A 17,335-nucleotide genomic window follows, 5' to 3' on the forward strand; every position below is an offset into this window, starting at 1 on the left:
GAGGGACCGCTGATGTTACGCTGGTGAAGGGTGAGTGGCTATCAGGGTGGATGTTTGGGCGAGTTGGTTGCTCATGATGAAAAATTGTAGCGCTCGAGACGAGGACACAACGAAGACGACAACACATGCGCTAACTTTCAACTGAATCTTTATTTAATGCACAAACAGTTTTTAAATACTGCGCAAGCATCAAAATATCTTCCCACTAGCCTATCACACCGCAAGTCACTTTTCACATTTTGTACAAGCCATCAAGAAACATCATCTCCTTCTTTGATAAATATACAGATGGGATGCTTACACACTTATCTTCTAAGTTCTTTATTCGTTTTGCTTCAACAATCTCCCGTGTTAGCTGTTTCCTGCTTCTGTTAATAACCTGGCATTCATCGAACTTCGGCATGCATGCATCTGGGTTGCATTCCTCACAGTGTTCTGAAAGATTACCTTTGTTATTTTCTATATTCCTATTGTGCTCCCGTAGCCTCTCGTTTAGGCACCTCCCGGTTTGGCCTACGTACACCTTACCACATGACAGTGGCAAGGAATACACAACACCTTCTGCGCAGTCAACAAATTTCTTGGTGTGGTTCTTTGTACAACCTTTATGTTTCACAGAGTACGGATTTGTCATCTTACATAGTTTTTCCAGTTTATCTGGGGCCGAAAACACTACCTGAACGCCTACTCGTTGGCCTATCTTTTTTAGATTATGGGAAATCCTGTGCATGTACTGCTTGCGCAGTATTTAAAAACTGTTTGTGCATTAAATAAAGATTCAGTTGAAAGTTAGCGCATGTGTTGTCGTCTTCATTGTGTCCTCGTCTCGAGCGCTACAGTTTTTCATCATGAGTGGCTATCGTTTACGGAAGCGAACTGCTTTCGTCCTGAAAGAAAATTTTCGATGCGATGGATTAGGTTGGCGGGAATTCCTAGCAATGAAAGCTTTTGAAGTAAGTGGTTATGGGGGACGCGATCGAATGCTTTAGAGTAATCGAGGAATATGGCATCTACTTGAAGGTTATTGTCCATGGATTCGAGTAAGTCATGTATGAACTCGGCAAGCTGTGTTTCGCATGAAAGGTGTTTCCTAAAACCGTGCTGGTGAGGATAAAAGAAGTCGTTAGATTCTAGATGTTCCATTAGGTTCGTGGATATAATGTGCTCGAGAAGTTTGGACGGGATACTAGTTAATGATATAGGACGGTAGTTAGAGGCTGATTTGCGGTCACCTGCTTTAAAGACTGGAACGATTTGGGCAACTTTCCAATCATCCGGGACTTCCTCCGATTGCAAGGACTGGGTGCAGATTAATTCTAATATCTGGGACGAGGTTGTTGATGTGTTTTTTAATAACTTACTGTTGATGTGGTCACACCCAGCCGAGGAAGGAAGTTTAAGAGAATCAATGAGGTTGCTGATACCGTCGGGATTAATCAGTATCTTACGCATCGTAACCGGCGAAGTTTCTGGTGGAAGTGACGTGGTAGAGTTGTGTGTGGGAGTGCAAACCGATGTGAAATATTGGTTCAGTACGGTAGCGCACTGATCTAGGTCCACTGGGTCACCATCAGTTCCCATGAGTTCTATTTGGTTCGGCCGAGGCTTAGGAGAGAGAATACGCCAAAATTTGTTGGGGTTGGACTGTAGGATTTTGAGAAGGTCAACTGAAAAGAATTTGTGTTTTGCCGCACACAGGCTTTCGATATAGGTTTTTGCGCACTGATAGTATTTGTTCCACCCTGTAGGGCAGTTAGACGACTTTGCTAACCGGTAGAGGCGTTTCTTTCTGTTCAGGAGGCGTTTCAAAGTCACAGTAAACCACTCATTGCTATGATCGGATGTAATATTTATTTTTGGTATGTATTTGTTTCTTAGGTTTATCATTGTTGTCTTGTATAGTTCCCAGTTATGGTTGATCGTTCGTGACGCATATGACTCACGAAAGCACTCGTGAAACCGTGCAAGTTCAACGTTGATTGCATCAAAGTTTCCGCTTTTGTAGTCGAAGATTACCTTCTCAGTTGCGGACCTAACTTTTAGCAGTAGTGATATGGAAATGTGAAGAAGAGCGTGGTCGCTGATTCCGGGGTGAATCGTTACGCTTTTAATGTCATCAGGACTGCTCGTGAGCAATAGATCAAGAGTGTTATTCCCTCTCGTCGGAAGTGATATGGATTGATGCAGATTGAAATCAAGAGTTAGATCAAGGAATTGTTTGGGCTCACTGGATTGTGAATTACCAGGTGTGCTAAGTAGAGGCCAGTTAATATTGGGGAAGTTGAAATCGCCAAATAGAAAAATAGGTGAGCTGGGGAAGTTGCCCCTAATATATGTTAGACTATGACAGAGTAAGTTGCTGAAGGATGGACCATAATCGGGTGGTCTATAACAAATACCAAATACAGCTTTCCCATTTGAGGAGTGAACGCAAATCCATGATAGTTCGAGTACGTCGTCGTGGCACACTAAGGATGATGACAATGTGTTTTTTGCAGCTATTAGAACGCCACCCCCTCTACGGCCGCCGCGATCTCGGCGATAGATGGTGAATTTCAGATTAGTGGGAAGCAATTCATGATCGAGGATTTCTGCAGTCAACCAAGTTTCAGCAAGAATGATAATGTGGGCGTCAATGTCATCAATGAAGCTAAGAAGTTGGTCACGCTTTGGAATAAGGCTTCTTATGTTGGTGAAGGCGATTTGGATGTCGAGGTATGATGAAGGACGCTTGTTGGGAGCATGATTCGCTGCGCGTCATTCGCTACCATCGGTGTTGGGAACACGAGCGGTACATTCAATCACCGTGTCAGTGGCAGAGTTGTAAGCATAGCATTTTTTCCCAACGTACATTTTATCAAGTCGCAGTTTGAACGCACATTTTTGAGGCCGGATAAACTTCAGAAGTTTAGAACGAGCAAGACGGGTTTCCGGAGCGAAATCTTCTCTGATTGCGTATACCGTGTCTTTCAGTTTGGGACCACACGCCAGAATGTTTTCCTTTGTCTTAAAATGAGCTAGCTTATAATGATGATTGACCGTTGTTTATCGGTGCAGAATGCTCCTAGTCGATGCGCACGTTCTATAGAATCTGCTTCTAGTTCTACACCGAGCTCAGTAGAGCACAGGTCTCGAACTTTTTTTTTTTCAGATTCTGCCCAAGGTTCCTTTTCGACGTCTTTAAGGCCAAAGAAAAGTAAGTTGTTTCTTCTCATACGATTGTTTGCATCAATATTGGCGGCATGAAGGGCTGCAAGCTTCCGTTTTATTTCGTTAGTTTCTTCGATTTTCACCACGTCTGAGTCTTTTTTGTGAGCGAATTCCAACAGAGAAATGCGGTTGTTTAGCTCGGATAAAAGCTTTCCATGGTTGTCTTGAGTAGCCTTAAGTTCTTTTAGTTCAGTAGACATGGCAATATGCGCGTTCTCGAGGCGTTTGAGGGTGTCTAAAACAGACGAGTTGTCGAGGGCAGTGGGAGGGCCTGGGTTCAGCTCAACATCACCTGATAGATATAACATTAGCTGGGATAACAGGTGGGATGCTATACAGTCGCAACACATTCGCAATTCGCTACGCCACTTGATCACATAGGGGCAAGACACCGCTACAAGGCAGCGGTTGCTAGTCTTACATTCACTGCAGTTGTTCATATAACCAACCTGAAATGTCAGTAGCGGGTTGAGCATGGTGCCACGTGCGGTGTCGTGCCCCAGGTGGTGCGCGGCAGATGGCGGTACTGTGCAGGCGGGTCCGGTGATCCATGACGTCGATGAGGGGCTGGGTTGCCAGGGGAGTAGCGGTATCCGGGCTAAATTTGGAGTGTCGTCCACTACGGCGCAGAGCACACGGTCACCGACCGGGCAATTCACGCCACGAGCGGATGACGGAACTTGAGGAAAGGGGCGAAAAGCAGCAGGCAGCCAGAGCAGCAGGACCTGAAATGTCAGTAGCGGGTTGAGCATGGTGCCACGTGCGGTCTCGTGCCCCCTAGCAGCGTTACAAGCCGCTCCCTATCAGCGTTGCAAGCCGCTGTCGCGTTCCACTCTTAGAGGCGAAGCTTAACGTCTTAACCTCACATCAGTGACCACACTAGGTCAAAAAAGTGCCCCCCTGAATTTTGACGGGTGTCCACCTATGGGAGACAGTTACTGCGTGATTTCATTTCCTCAAGTACAATTTTCATTTTCTTCATTACGGGCCCCCTTTGTCTTCTTTCACTCCCACTTCCTCCCTCCCTCTACGGAGCGGTTCAGGTGAGCACCGAGATGGCAGAGAATTACTGCGCCATTTCCTTTCCTCAAAAAGCGTTGCGTTCAAAGGGCAAGGCATCGCGCCGAACAGGTGGTGGCGTTCTGTGGACTCCCTGGCAGCGCTACTACACGCTGTCGCGTTCCACTCCTGAAGGCGATGCTTAAGCGTCATTAATTAGCAGTTAATTAACATTCAGACATTAATCAGTAATTAACCATTAATTAGTGGTTTGTCATCACTTAGTAATTAGTACTCAATTATATGTGACGACACCAGTGCCACAGAAGCACCGAAAGTTGTGCGGAAAACGCTTTCGCCTCTACGCACTTTAGACAGTCAAAGTGCCCCTGAATTTTTTAATGACAGAACAAGGCAACAGCTGGTCAGTGGCAATAAGAAAACCTCCTCCTCGTGAGCCTTTGCGGTCCTTTCGGAAAACGTTAAAATCTGGTAAATCAGCTAAAACTTCCGGATCGGTGACGTCGTCTGTTAGCCTCGTTTCTGTTAGTACAAGTATATTGCTGGAAGATTATGAAACAAGATTACAGGTGTGTTCACGCTTGGGAAGGAAACTACGTATGTTGGTAAAGATAACAGAAAAAGAAAGATTTGGAAGTTTACCGCGGGGGCTGTTACAAGGAAGATTAGTGGCGCGACGATAAGACGTATGCTATGAGATTTCGTGTACACACTGTGATGACTCCTCGAATGCATAGCGTTTACAACCGATGCACAAGGTTTTGTAGCGCAAGGAAAATTTAGTGGTAGTAGCTTTGACAAACTTTAGAAGGTGCCTTCGCGCTTCTCGGACAGGGCGTCAAAAGTCCACCCCTATGCTGTAATCGGTGCCTTTTAACTTATGGCCGTTTGAAAGAATCAGCTGCTTGGTTTTTAAAAATGTAAATTTCACTATTTGTGTATTTGTATACACGAAGTATTTGTGCATTCTGTTTAATAAGTCTTTAACGTGTGCAGCACTTCCAAATGACTGGAAGTACGCAAAGGTTACCCCAATCCCAAAATAGAAAACCGGTCGCTTATCACTTCGTACAGACCAATTTAATTGCTGCCCAATTCGAGAATCATCATTACGGACTTCCGAAAAGCATGTGATCATTACTCTGCAGGGGAGATCTCCCCCCTAGCTGCTTGTATTCTAAGACGGACTGCCACTGATCCAACACCCAAAAGAATCATTTGGGCTCCTGGCCACCAGGGCTTACAAGGTAATGAGGCCGCTGACGCAGCTGCCCGAGCGCTTACTCACCGGGCTCCTCATCCCAGCTCTTCTGGCTCGGAGACTAACCAGCCGCTGCTGCGATTCAGGGAAATTATAACCCATTATAGCGACATCCACCGCCTTTTTCCGGCCCCTGCAAAGGGGCTGAGTAAGACGGAGGAGCGAACTTTAAGGCGCCTGCAGACAGGTACTCTACTCTGTCCTGCAATCTTAAAGCATTACGATCCTAACACGGATGGGCGATGCCCGCACTGTGGGGAGACCTGTGATATCTTCCACATGGTGTGGGCATGTACTCAAAATCCCCACCTCCCCCCTTCCCCTACCCCTTCCAGAGAGGCATGGGAGACTGCCCTCCTCAACTGCTCCTCTATTGAGTCCCAAAGGGCTCTGGTGAAACGGGCGAGAGACGGGGCATTGTCATGCGGTGTCCCGGACCAGGGACGCCGACTATGTAGCGGGGCCACTCTGTGGCTCCCAAACTCTATTTCAGTAATTAAAAGTTTTCACCACCACCACATGCGCCAAAACACTTGAACATATTATATTCAAACATATTTCGGTCTTTCTGAATGACAACAACATAATTGATTCCAAGCAGCATGGGTTTCGAAAGGGATTATCTACAACAACGCAGCTTCTCGAAACCATTCACGAATTCGCAGCCATTTTAGACAAGCAGGGTCAAATTGATATGATATTCATAGATTTCGAAAAGGCATTTGACCGTGTGTCTCATTCTAAACTTCTTTTAAAACTACAGCCAATACTCAAAAATGATCTGCTGCTTGCATGAATTTCTGCATATTTGTCACCACGGCGACAGAGTGTGTTTATGATGGTGTGCGCTCTGACTCAGCACCGGTACAGTCGGGCATTCCACAGGGATCCGTCCTTGGGCCCCTTTTCTTTCTTATCTTCATCAATGACATAATACAAGTAGTGAACGTGAAAATACGGTTATTTGCAGATGACTGCATACTATATCAAGAAATCAATAACTGCAATGACCAGGTTTGTTTGAATTCATCATCAGCCAACGTAGAAGCATGGTGCGCCACATGGCAAATGACTATGAACGCAAAGAAAACGGTCGCTATGTCAATCACGCGAAAACGAAATCCTTCAAAATTTTCTAACAGCATCGGTGGTAATATTCTGTCTACGGTCAGCAGCTACAAATACTTGGGTCTCGTAATTACATCTGACCTCAGATGGAACGAGCATATGTCATATATTTCAAAAAAAGCAATGTGCAAGCTTGGTTACTTGAGGAGGTCGCTTCGACAGTCAATACAAGAAATCCGTCTTTTAGCGTACAAAACGTACATTAGACCAATTCTTGAGTACGCCTCAGTAGTATGGGACCCGTATACCCAGAAAAACATAACACAGTTAGAAAGCATTCAAAGAAAATCGGTTAAATTTATATTCAACTGTTATAGCTGGCAAGTATCTCAGCCGGTCCTTCTAAACAACGCAAACTTAGAGCCATTAAAATTGAGACGGTATAGGGACAGACTGAAATATATGTACCTACTATATTATGATATGCTGGGAATAGATAAAGATGTGAACATTAATTTAGTTTCTAAGCGCCCAACACGATCTAATCATTCGAAAAAATTAAAAAATGTTTCTTGCAGGACTAACGTGTTTAAAAACTCGTTTTTTGAGTGAGTGGAATGCGCTCACCTCGAGTACAGTGGAATGCCCGACGGTCCAGTCATTCTGCGGTATGCTTAACAGTATTGAGGCAAAATAGAATCACCTGTAGCAACATAGCATAGTGGGCGAGTTGGTATTGCATCTTTAAGGAACGAAACAGCGCAACTAAAACGAAGGACCAAGAAAAAGAGAGACACGAACATGCGCTGACTTACAACTGACTGTTTTAATCGGAAAACCACATATAAATATAAACCACATATCTCTAATCGCTGCGTCACAGGCTCACGTCGTCATCGCTAACTACTAACATAAAAAGAAAGGAAAAACCATTGGCGAAAGGTAAGCACCTACAGGCTCCCACGCTTTTCCAAAAGATATATCTCGCGCTTAGACAAGGCTATCGAAGTGCTGCTCACACATGAGTCACCTTCTGTGCAGATATGATACGCCTCTACTACTTCCCGTACCAGTTGTTCTTTATGGCGATACAGCACAACAGTGTTGTCAAAGTACGGAGTGCATAGGCAGGATTTGCAATGTGCAGCCAGTTTTGGCGAACCGGAGCCACGCAAAGAATTAGCGTGTTCCAAAAGGCGTTCGTTGAGGCACCTGCCTGTTTGACCCACGTAGAAATGGCCACACGAGAACGGAATCCTGTAAACGACTCCAACTCTGCACTGCACAAACTGAGTGGCATGACGGACTCCGCACCCTTCTGTGGCGTTGCCGTTTTCTTTCTTGCGTTTCACTGACGCCGGAACCTTGCTCAGCTTATTAGGCGCTGAAAACAAGACCTTGCCCCCAAACTTCGCCGCTATCTTCTTCCATCTGTGAGACAGCCGATGCACATATGGGACTACCACCCCTTTGTTCTTACTTCCAGTGTCATTTTCAGCTACTTTTTCTTTCTTTGTTTTCATTTTCAAGAGTAGCCTGTTGCACGTTGACACTAACACCTCTTCCGGAAAACCTGCTGCTCTGCAACGAGACCATTGTGTGTCAAAGCTTGAACCAACTTCATGCAAGCATGACTTCTTAATTGCCGCTCCAAGGCACGCCATGGCGATCCCGTTCTTGACCAGCTTGGAATGATTTGAATCAAAATGAAGAAGTGGCTTTTGCGTTCTTGGTGCGTAACGCCAACATACATGGTTCCTTTGAAACTTGAAGTTGACATCCAAAAACTGCAGGCGTTCTTCAGAAGGCATTTCATAGGTAAATCTTAGTTCAGGCGCCGTGCTTGAAAATACCTTCATGATGTTATTGACCACTTCAGGGCTTGCTTCCGTTGGTAGTGCCACAAGATAGTCATCCACGTATCTAAGGATGCTAGAGGTGCAATCCTTGAGTTCTTTCTCCAGTGCCCTGTCCACTGCGCTTAAATATATACTGCTCAATACAGGTGCTACGCTTGAGCCGATGAATATGCCGGACCGCTGGACGTATGTGTCTCCTCCCCACGACACCAATGTACTCTGCAGATACACGCTCAATAGCTCCATAAAAGAATCAACTGATATTCCGCATTCCATCATAAAACGACTCTCGTCGTTGTCTTCTGTGACACATTCCTTGACATGTTTCATGAGAGTCGGATGTGGCAGCGAGTAATAAAGATCTTCTATGTCGATGCTGAACGCGGATACAACGCACAGTTCTGCCTTTGATACCGTTTCTATAACCTTGAATGAATTTTCCACCAGGAACGGGTCCTTTATGTTCAAGGAAGATAGGTGCTTTTTCAGGAAACCTGACACCAAGTACTGCCATGTACCGTGTTCATTCACTATTGCTCTGAATGGTACATCCACTTTGTGGCTCTTGGCTGAGAAAAACACTTCGAGCTGTAGGCCTTTTGTACTATGTACAGCTTTTTGAAGAGCCTCCAGGTGTAGCTCTTGGAGCAGTGCGACTGCCTGTCTTTTGCACTTCTTCGGGCTAACTTGCACTTGCTTGAAGTGTTTGTTAACTGCTGCCCCTGCTTTTTCTCCAAACACACTATCAGGTAAAATAACAAACTTGCCTTCTTTGTCAGCCAGTAGTGCTCGAAGGTTGTTGGCTAGCAGGTGTTCCACGACATTTGAAATAGGTCTATGCCTCCTATGGTCCTTTGGAACGTCAATTGCATCAACACAGTCGGCGGCGCATCGGAACCGATCTTCTTCATTCACTTGCCGAGAAATAGCTCTCGTAAGAGCTATTTTTTCTGGTATGCTCAGTCCTGGATCCACTGAGAACTTCGGCCCAAGGCTAAGCAACTTTTCAGATTTTTTGTCCAATGTTGCGCCTCCCAGCAGCAGGACGTCCCTTATTTCTGTCCTTTTCTTCTCTTTCTTCGGCAGGGTACGCAGTGTGAGTTTCCAAATCCATTCAGTAAGCTGTTCAGCCCTCGCACTCCAATCCTGGTACCAGGATTGGAGTGCGAGGGCTGAACAGCTTACTCCAATCCTGGTACCAGGATTGGAGTGCGAGGGCTGAACAGCTTACTGAATGGATTTGGAAACTCACACTGCGTACCCTGCCGAAGAAAGAGAAGAAAAGGACAGAAATAAGGGACGTCCTGCTGCTGGGAGGCGCAACATTGGACAAAAAATCTGAAAAGTTGCTTAGCCTTGGGCCGAAGTTCTCAGTGGATCCAGGACTGAGCATACCAGAAAAAATAGCTCTTACGAGAGCTATTTCTCGGCAAGTGAATGAAGAAGATCGGTTCCGATGCGCCGCCGACTGTGTTGATGCAATTGACGTTCCAAAGGACCATAGGAGGCATAGACCTATTTCAAATGTCGTGGAACACCTGCTAGCCAACAACCTTCGAGCACTACTGGCTGACAAAGAAGGCAAGTTTGTTATTTTACCTGATAGTGTGTTTGGAGAAAAAGCAGGGGCAGCAGTTAACAAACACTTCAAGCAAGTGCAAGTTAGCCCGAAGAAGTGCAAAAGACAGGCAGTCGCACTGCTCCAAGAGCTACACCTGGAGGCTCTTCAAAAAGCTGTACATAGTACAAAAGGCCTACAGCTCGAAGTGTTTTTCTCAGCCAAGAGCCACAAAGTGGATGTACCATTCAGAGCAATAGTGAATGAACACGGTACATGGCAGTACTTGGTGTCAGGTTTCCTGAAAAAGCACCTATCTTCCTTGAACATAAAGGACCCGTTCCTGGTAGAAAATTCATTCAAGGTTATAGAAACGGTATCAAAGGCAGAACTGTGCGTTGTATCCGCGTTCAGCATCGACATAGAAGATCTTTATTACTCGCTGCCACATCCGACTCTCATGAAACATGTCAAGGAATGTGTCACAGAAGACAACGACGAGAGTCGTTTTATGATGGAATGCGGAATATCAGTTGATTCTTTTATGGAGCTATTGAGCGTGTATCTGCAGAGTACATTGGTGTCGTGGGGAGGAGACACATACGTCCAGCGGTCCGGCATATTCATCGGCTCAAGCGTAGCACCTGTATTGAGCAGTATATATTTAAGCGCAGTGGACAGGGCACTGGAGAAAGAACTCAAGGATTGCACCTCTAGCATCCTTAGATACGTGGATGACTATCTTGTGGCACTACCAACGGAAGCAAGCCCTGAAGTGGTCAATAACATCATGAAGGTATTTTCAAGCACGGCGCCTGAACTAAGATTTACCTATGAAATGCCTTCTGAAGAACGCCTGCAGTTTTTGGATGTCAACTTCAAGTTTCAAAGGAACCATGTATGTTGGCGTTACGCACCAAGAACGCAAAAGCCACTTCTTCATTTTGATTCAAATCATTCCAAGCTGGTCAAGAACGGGATCGCCATGGCGTGCCTTGGAGCGGCAATTAAGAAGTCATGCTTGCATGAAGTTGGTTCAAGCTTTGACACACAATGGTCTCGTTGCAGAGCAGCAGGTTTTCCGGAAGAGGTGTTAGTGTCAACGTGCAACAGGCTACTCTTGAAAATGAAAACAAAGAAAGAAAAAGTAGCTGAAAATGACACTGGAAGTAAGAACAAAGGGGTGGTAGTCCCATATGTGCATCGGCTGTCTCACAGATGGAAGAAGATAGCGGCGAAGTTTGGGGGCAAGGTCTTGTTTTCAGCGCCTAATAAGCTGAGCAAGGTTCCGGCGTCAGTGAAACGCAAGAAAGAAAACGGCAACGCCACAGAAGGGTGCGGAGTCCGTCATGCCACTCAGTTTGTGCAGTGCAGAGTTGGAGTCGTTTACAGGATTCCGTTCTCGTGTGGCCATTTCTACGTGGGTCAAACAGGCAGGTGCCTCAACGAACGCCTTTTGGAACACGCTAATTCTTTGCGTGGCTCCGGTTCGCCAAAACTGGCTGCACATTGCAAATCCTGCCTATGCACTCCGTACTTTGACAACACTGTTGTGCTGTATCGCCATAAAGAACAACTGGTACGGGAAGTAGTAGAGGCGTATCATATCTGCACAGAAGGTGACTCATGTGTGAGCAGCACTTCGATAGCCTTGTCTAAGCGCGAGATATATCTTTTGGAAAAGCGTGGGAGCCTGTAGGTGCTTACCTTTCGCCAATGGTTTTTCCTTTCTTTTTATGTTAGTAGTTAGCGATGACGACGTGAGCCTGTGACGCAGCGATTAGAGATATGTGGTTTATATTTATATGTGGTTTTCCGATTAAAACAGTCAGTTGTAAGTCAGCGCATGTTCGTGTCTCTCTTTTTCTTGGTCCTTCGTTTTAGTTGCGCTGTTTCGTTCCTTAAAGATAGAATCACCATCGTGTCGTTATGCACAATGCCTTGAGTGCTTCATATGCATGATTGTTTTCATTGTTTGTACATTTGGTTTCTTGCTCATGTGATTGAGCATGCGTGGTTGTGTCGTGCTGCTGTGTACGCGCCTTGTTGTTTTTGTCGCGCTTTACTTTTTGTTACTATTATTACTGCTGGATTTCGTCTCTTCTTCTCACTGAAATTCTTGTGATGTTTTTTTGTTATGTTCGTTTCCTTAATGTATTATTGATATGCCCACTCCTGCCTAAGGCCTCAAACTGAGGCCGGCAGTATCTTGTAAATAAATAAATAAATAAATAAAATTATGGGTCGAATGCGCTCAGGAAAATGACGCCCGAGACGATGAGCCCTTTCAATTTCTTTAGGGTCAATGGATAGATCTAATTGATCACGGCAGAGGCGGAGGACCGTTTCTTTGGATTCCGAGTACGTTTCAGATGTATTCTCATCTTTAATGTTGTAAAAAATTAAATTGTTACGTCGCGAGCGATTTTCTGCGTCATCCAAACGGGCTTCTATACATCTGATTTCTTTGGCTGTTCGGGTAGTGCTAGCGCAGATCGTATCCATGTCGGTGCATAGGGTTACAACATCTTGATAATGAATTTCAAGGGTGGATAACCTGTTAATAACATCATAAATAGCTTGTACCGTAGTTGTAAGTTGATTTCTAAGACCTTGGACCTCGACTATTGATTTCGACTGACCATCAGACAGTTTCTTCAGTTCCTCTAGAACCTTTTCGGGGCCTGGGTTTGATTCAACATCGTCTGCCAAGAGCAACAGGGCACGCACGACATCAGCACATTCAAGAGCAATGTAAAGGCAGCTCTGTGGGCTCGGTAGCTGCAGGTGACAGTAATTGCTCGATTTTTTCGATAAAAGAGAGTATTGTTTACTGACCTGTGTGGCGAAAACGAGCAGGTTTGATGACTGCATCGTGGCACAGCCACCGAGCACACAGGGCGCCGAGCGCGGGTGATGCGGTTTTATAGTCGGCGTGTCTGTTGCTGTCGATGACCTTGGGTGAGTCCGGGGGCAGTCGAGGTGGTCGAGGAATAGCAGCGGTGGCGCTGCCGGACAGGTTGAAGCCGCAGGCTGCTGTGCAGAAAGGCCGGCGTGAGATTCGAAGCGAAGGGATTCGATGGCACAGGTGAACATCACTCACACGTTCATCACTGCTTTTCTTTGCACGGTATGCTTCCAAAAGTTTTACTCGGGACAGCATAGCATCGAACACTGTCGTCCTTGTCCTAGTGCACACTGTCCTAATGCACAGGCAACACTCATCAGGTCGATTTTTTCTGCTTGGGGAAGTTTCTTGGACGGCCGCCGCGGTGGCTCAGTGGCTTTGGCGCTCAGCTGCTGAACCGAAAGGCGAAATACTAGAGGCCCGTGTGCTGTGCGATGTCAGTGCACGTTAAAGAACCCCATGTGGTCGAAAATGCGAAGGGTTAACAGCGCGAAAGACGTAGGCTAAAAACAGAGGAAACAGAGGACATGCGCTGTCCTGTGTTTCCGAAGCCCTTCACTACGGCGTCTCTCATAGGCTCAGTCATTTAACCCCGCCAAACCGAACCAAACCAAACCAGTTTGTTGGACGGCTTTCTTGTACGCGCACGTGACATAAGACAAAACTTCAAGACGCCAAGTTTTACGCTTGACTTCCATGTACGCACATTTCCAGCATGTCGACGAGTGTCCTGTTCAGACGTTCCGCCAGCCTCTTTATATGGCGAGGTCATGCGGTGTTTTGAGTGACTCTGAACAAGAGTGTCTTACAGGAGCTGCACAAGTATCTTGGTTCAGGTTTCACTTCAGACCTACGCTGGAATACGCACATAACTACTGTGTGCTCCAGGGCACAGTGTAATTTTGGGGACTGAGTCGTAAAATCCGCAGTGAAACTCCCGATATAAAAATGCTTATAGGACCATGGTAAAGCCTGTAATTGAATATGGGAAAAATATTTCGGATCCCCAAACCCATTTAAAAAAGCAAAAATTAAAAAAGTTCAAGGACTTGCTTCTCGTTTCATATACAATAAATATCGCGAAACCAATTCATCGACCACATTATTAAAATTAGCGAATCATAGAAGACTACGATGTCGAACAAATAAAAAAGGGGAAGTTTCTTTTATTTCTAATTCATGGTCACTGTAAATTAATACATCAAGCTATTTTGCAATACACCCTAATGAAACATGAAGTCATCGCCATAGTATGCATATTCGTGCGGCGCTTTCTCATAATGACTGTTCTTGAGATATTAAAGAGTGGAACATGCTGCCCGTCTTCTTTGTAGAAAATGACTTCCTTGATGCCTTTCTTCAGAGCCTAAAATCACACTTGGACTATAATACCCATAAATAATTGTAGTGAATCTGAATAAGCGTTTTTTGTTTTATTGTTTCAATTCTGCCAATGCATCTGCTTGTGTTTTGTGATAGATTGCTATAGTTTTTGAACAGTACTCGCTTTTGATGTTGCATTTATTCAAATATTTCCCCTCATTTCTAAGGCTGCAAAAAACTCAAAGTATCAATATACGAATGAGCTACGTAGCGCTGATCCCGTTATAATCTGTGTATTCATCCAAATTCTCCATGCGGCCCTTCATGTTCTCAGGAGAATAATATCAGCACAGTGTCCAATGTGTTTTATATGGTGATAGAAACCCTTAATTAGATTCTTGTTTTCTTGGCTGCTTTTTCCTGTTGACCATATAAATCTACCCCTAACCTTGTCCTTTTAACGCAAACTGTTCCTGATAGCGAGAGATCTTCTTTCCAGATTTTTTTTATTTGCCTACTTGTTCCTTGATATCACAGGATACCTACCACTACCCACTTCATCTCCGTTGTTCTGCTGCATCGTTCCCAAATGTAGCGATCGAAAAACGATGGATCTTCTAAATCGCTGAGATGTATCTAGCACAGAGCGTACACACGTATTTCGACGACCTTTAACTACAGTTTTGTTTCTAACCATTTCGCTCCTTCTACTCCCTTGCATGTTCATGAAATTGATCCTAGTGTTAACTTTCTGCTTTATAATTTTTTATTCTCCTGAACCTCCTTGTGGCCATTTTGCTGTACTCAGCCTCCACTTTGTTCGCTTACACGTACCCTTAGGCAGGCAGTCTTCGTGTACCTTCCAAAAAAGCTACTGCCTGTCCCGCCAGGCACCAGCCGATCTCTGCTCCAACCCTTCCATTAAAATAATACCATCTCATCCAAACCCTCTGCCAACGCTTGCTGCACGCAATTCTCGTTTTTTCCTGCCACTTGCAAGCCTTTCTACACGCTTAACTGGCTCATCTCCTGATTAACCGTCGCTACGTCCCTGTTCACCTCATAGTCGGCAAAGCCGGGCTTCCGCTGAGCCACAACGGCGCCGAGGCCCACGCCGCTGGCGTCAGTGTGAATTTCAGTGGGCAGTCTGGGGTCGAAGTGGCGGAGGATCGGAGGGGACACAAGCAGGCGCCGAAGTGTGGTGAACGCCGCATCACAGTCTGGTGTCGCCGGCAAGAAGATCAGTCAGGGGAGACAGGATGGAAGCGAAATTGCGCACGAAGCGGCGAAAATAAGAGCAGAGCCCGATGAAGCTACGCAGCTCTTTCAGGGAAGTGGGTCGAGTGAACTCGGCGACTGCGCGCAGTTTTGCAGGATAGGGTAGGACGCCTTGTTTGGAGACTACGGGGTCTAAGATGTTAATCCGCCGGGCTGCGAAGCAGCACTTCTTCAAATTCAGTTGCAAGCCGGCGTCGGTCAAACATTGCTGGACACGCCCGAGGCGGAGCAGGTGGGACGAAAAGTTTAGAGAAAAGACGACAATATAGTACAAGTAGCAGAGACACGTGTGCCATTTGAGTTCGCTCAGAACTGTGTCCATCATGCGCTAGAATGTGGCCGGCGCATTGCACAAGCCGAACAGCATGACGTTAAATTCGGAGAGGCCATCGGGCGTAACAAAGGCCGTCTTTGGCCGATCAGCAGCATCCATGGGCACCTGCCAGTAGCTGGAGCGGAGGTCCAATGAGAAAAAGAATTCCGCTCCTTGCAGGCAGTCCAGGGCATCATCAATACAAGGAAGTGGATACACATCCTTGCGCGTAATCTTGTTGAGGCGACAGTAATCAACGCAAAAGCGGATGGATCCGTTCTTCTTCCGCACGAGAACAACGGGAGAGGCCCAGGGGCTGTGAAAACGCTGGATGACGCTGCGCTGAAGCATGTCGTCCATTTCTTTGGTAATGACGGTGCGTTCAGGGACCGACACGCGATAAGGACACTGGCGCAAAGGGGCATGAGTGCCGGTGTCAATGCTGTGTGTGACGACGGATGTGCGGCCAAGAGAGGTGTGTGAGAAGTCGAAGGACGGACGGAAACGTTGAAGTAATGCGCCGACCTAAGCACGTTGGTTCGGCGAAAGGCTGACATCGATAGATCGGGAAAAAACAGTAACGGTGTCTTAGTCTGGCGTAGCAGGAGGGGAACCAATAGCATCTATCTGGAGAGGGGCAGGTTCTTCAGAGACGGAGTATGGAAGAGCGTGATCGAGTGATTCGACATGTCCCAGGCATTCGCCGCGGAGAAGCGTTGATGGACAACAAAAAGGGTTCGTAACATAAATTGCGCCGTGGCCCTTGCAGATAGTCAGAAGAGCGAACGGAAGGAGGAAACAGTGGCGACGGACAGCAGCATCAGTCGGAGTAAAGGGAACAGTCGAATCAGGATTGCAGGTGCAAGAGAGGGGAACCAGGGCTGCAGAGAAGGCAGTGATGTCAGTATCTTCAGCGACCGGTATTTTACCGAGTCGGGGAGAGGTGTCTCATGGCAGAGTGGCACAGAGCGTAGACAGTTCAATGCTGGCATGGGCACAGTCGATGATCGCGTGATGCAGGGTTAGAAAGTCGCATCCCAAAATGACGTCGTGAGAACAGCGGGGCAGCACGAAAAACTCGGCAATATACACAACATCCCGGATAACAAGGCGAGCTGTGCATGACACTAGAGGTTGAATGCGGTGCGAGCTTGCAGTGCCGAGGCAAAAGTTCGGAACAGGCGTCGTCACTTCACGGAGTCTACGGCAAAGAGCTGCGCTAATAAGGGAAACAACAGCGCCCGTGTCTACAAGGGCGAGAACGGCGACGCCATCAACAAACACGTCGATAATATTGGCGGGTGAAGACGGAGGACTTTGGCAGTTCGATAGAATCGCAGTTCTGGCCTCCGGAACTGCGGCTGTTAGTTTTCCTCCGGGCGAGAAGGTGATCGCCGGCGCATGGGAGAGATAGATCGGCGACGGGGAGAAGGCGACCGGCGTGAAGAATATCAAGAGAGGTCAAGATGGAAGGAGTCCGCAGTGGTACCGGAGGGAACTGGTAGCGAAGGGGGCACAGGGTCGTAGTGGAATGGGC

The 17,335-nt window shown here is 46.4% G+C and overlaps 1 pseudogene; it reads right to left on the reverse strand.

The window, feature by feature from the left end:
• Positions 1 to 4,921: 4,921 nt before the first annotated feature.
• LOC149367479 (uncharacterized) lies at positions 4,922 to 12,952 on the reverse strand (annotated as a pseudogene).
• Between the last annotated feature and the right edge of the window lie 4,383 nt (positions 12,953 to 17,335).

Source organism: Amblyomma mixtum, chromosome 1, assembly GCF_055824585.1.
Source record: "Amblyomma mixtum isolate Tamu chromosome 1, ASM5582458v1, whole genome shotgun sequence".
Classification (NCBI taxonomy): domain Eukaryota; kingdom Metazoa; phylum Arthropoda; class Arachnida; order Ixodida; family Ixodidae; genus Amblyomma; species Amblyomma mixtum.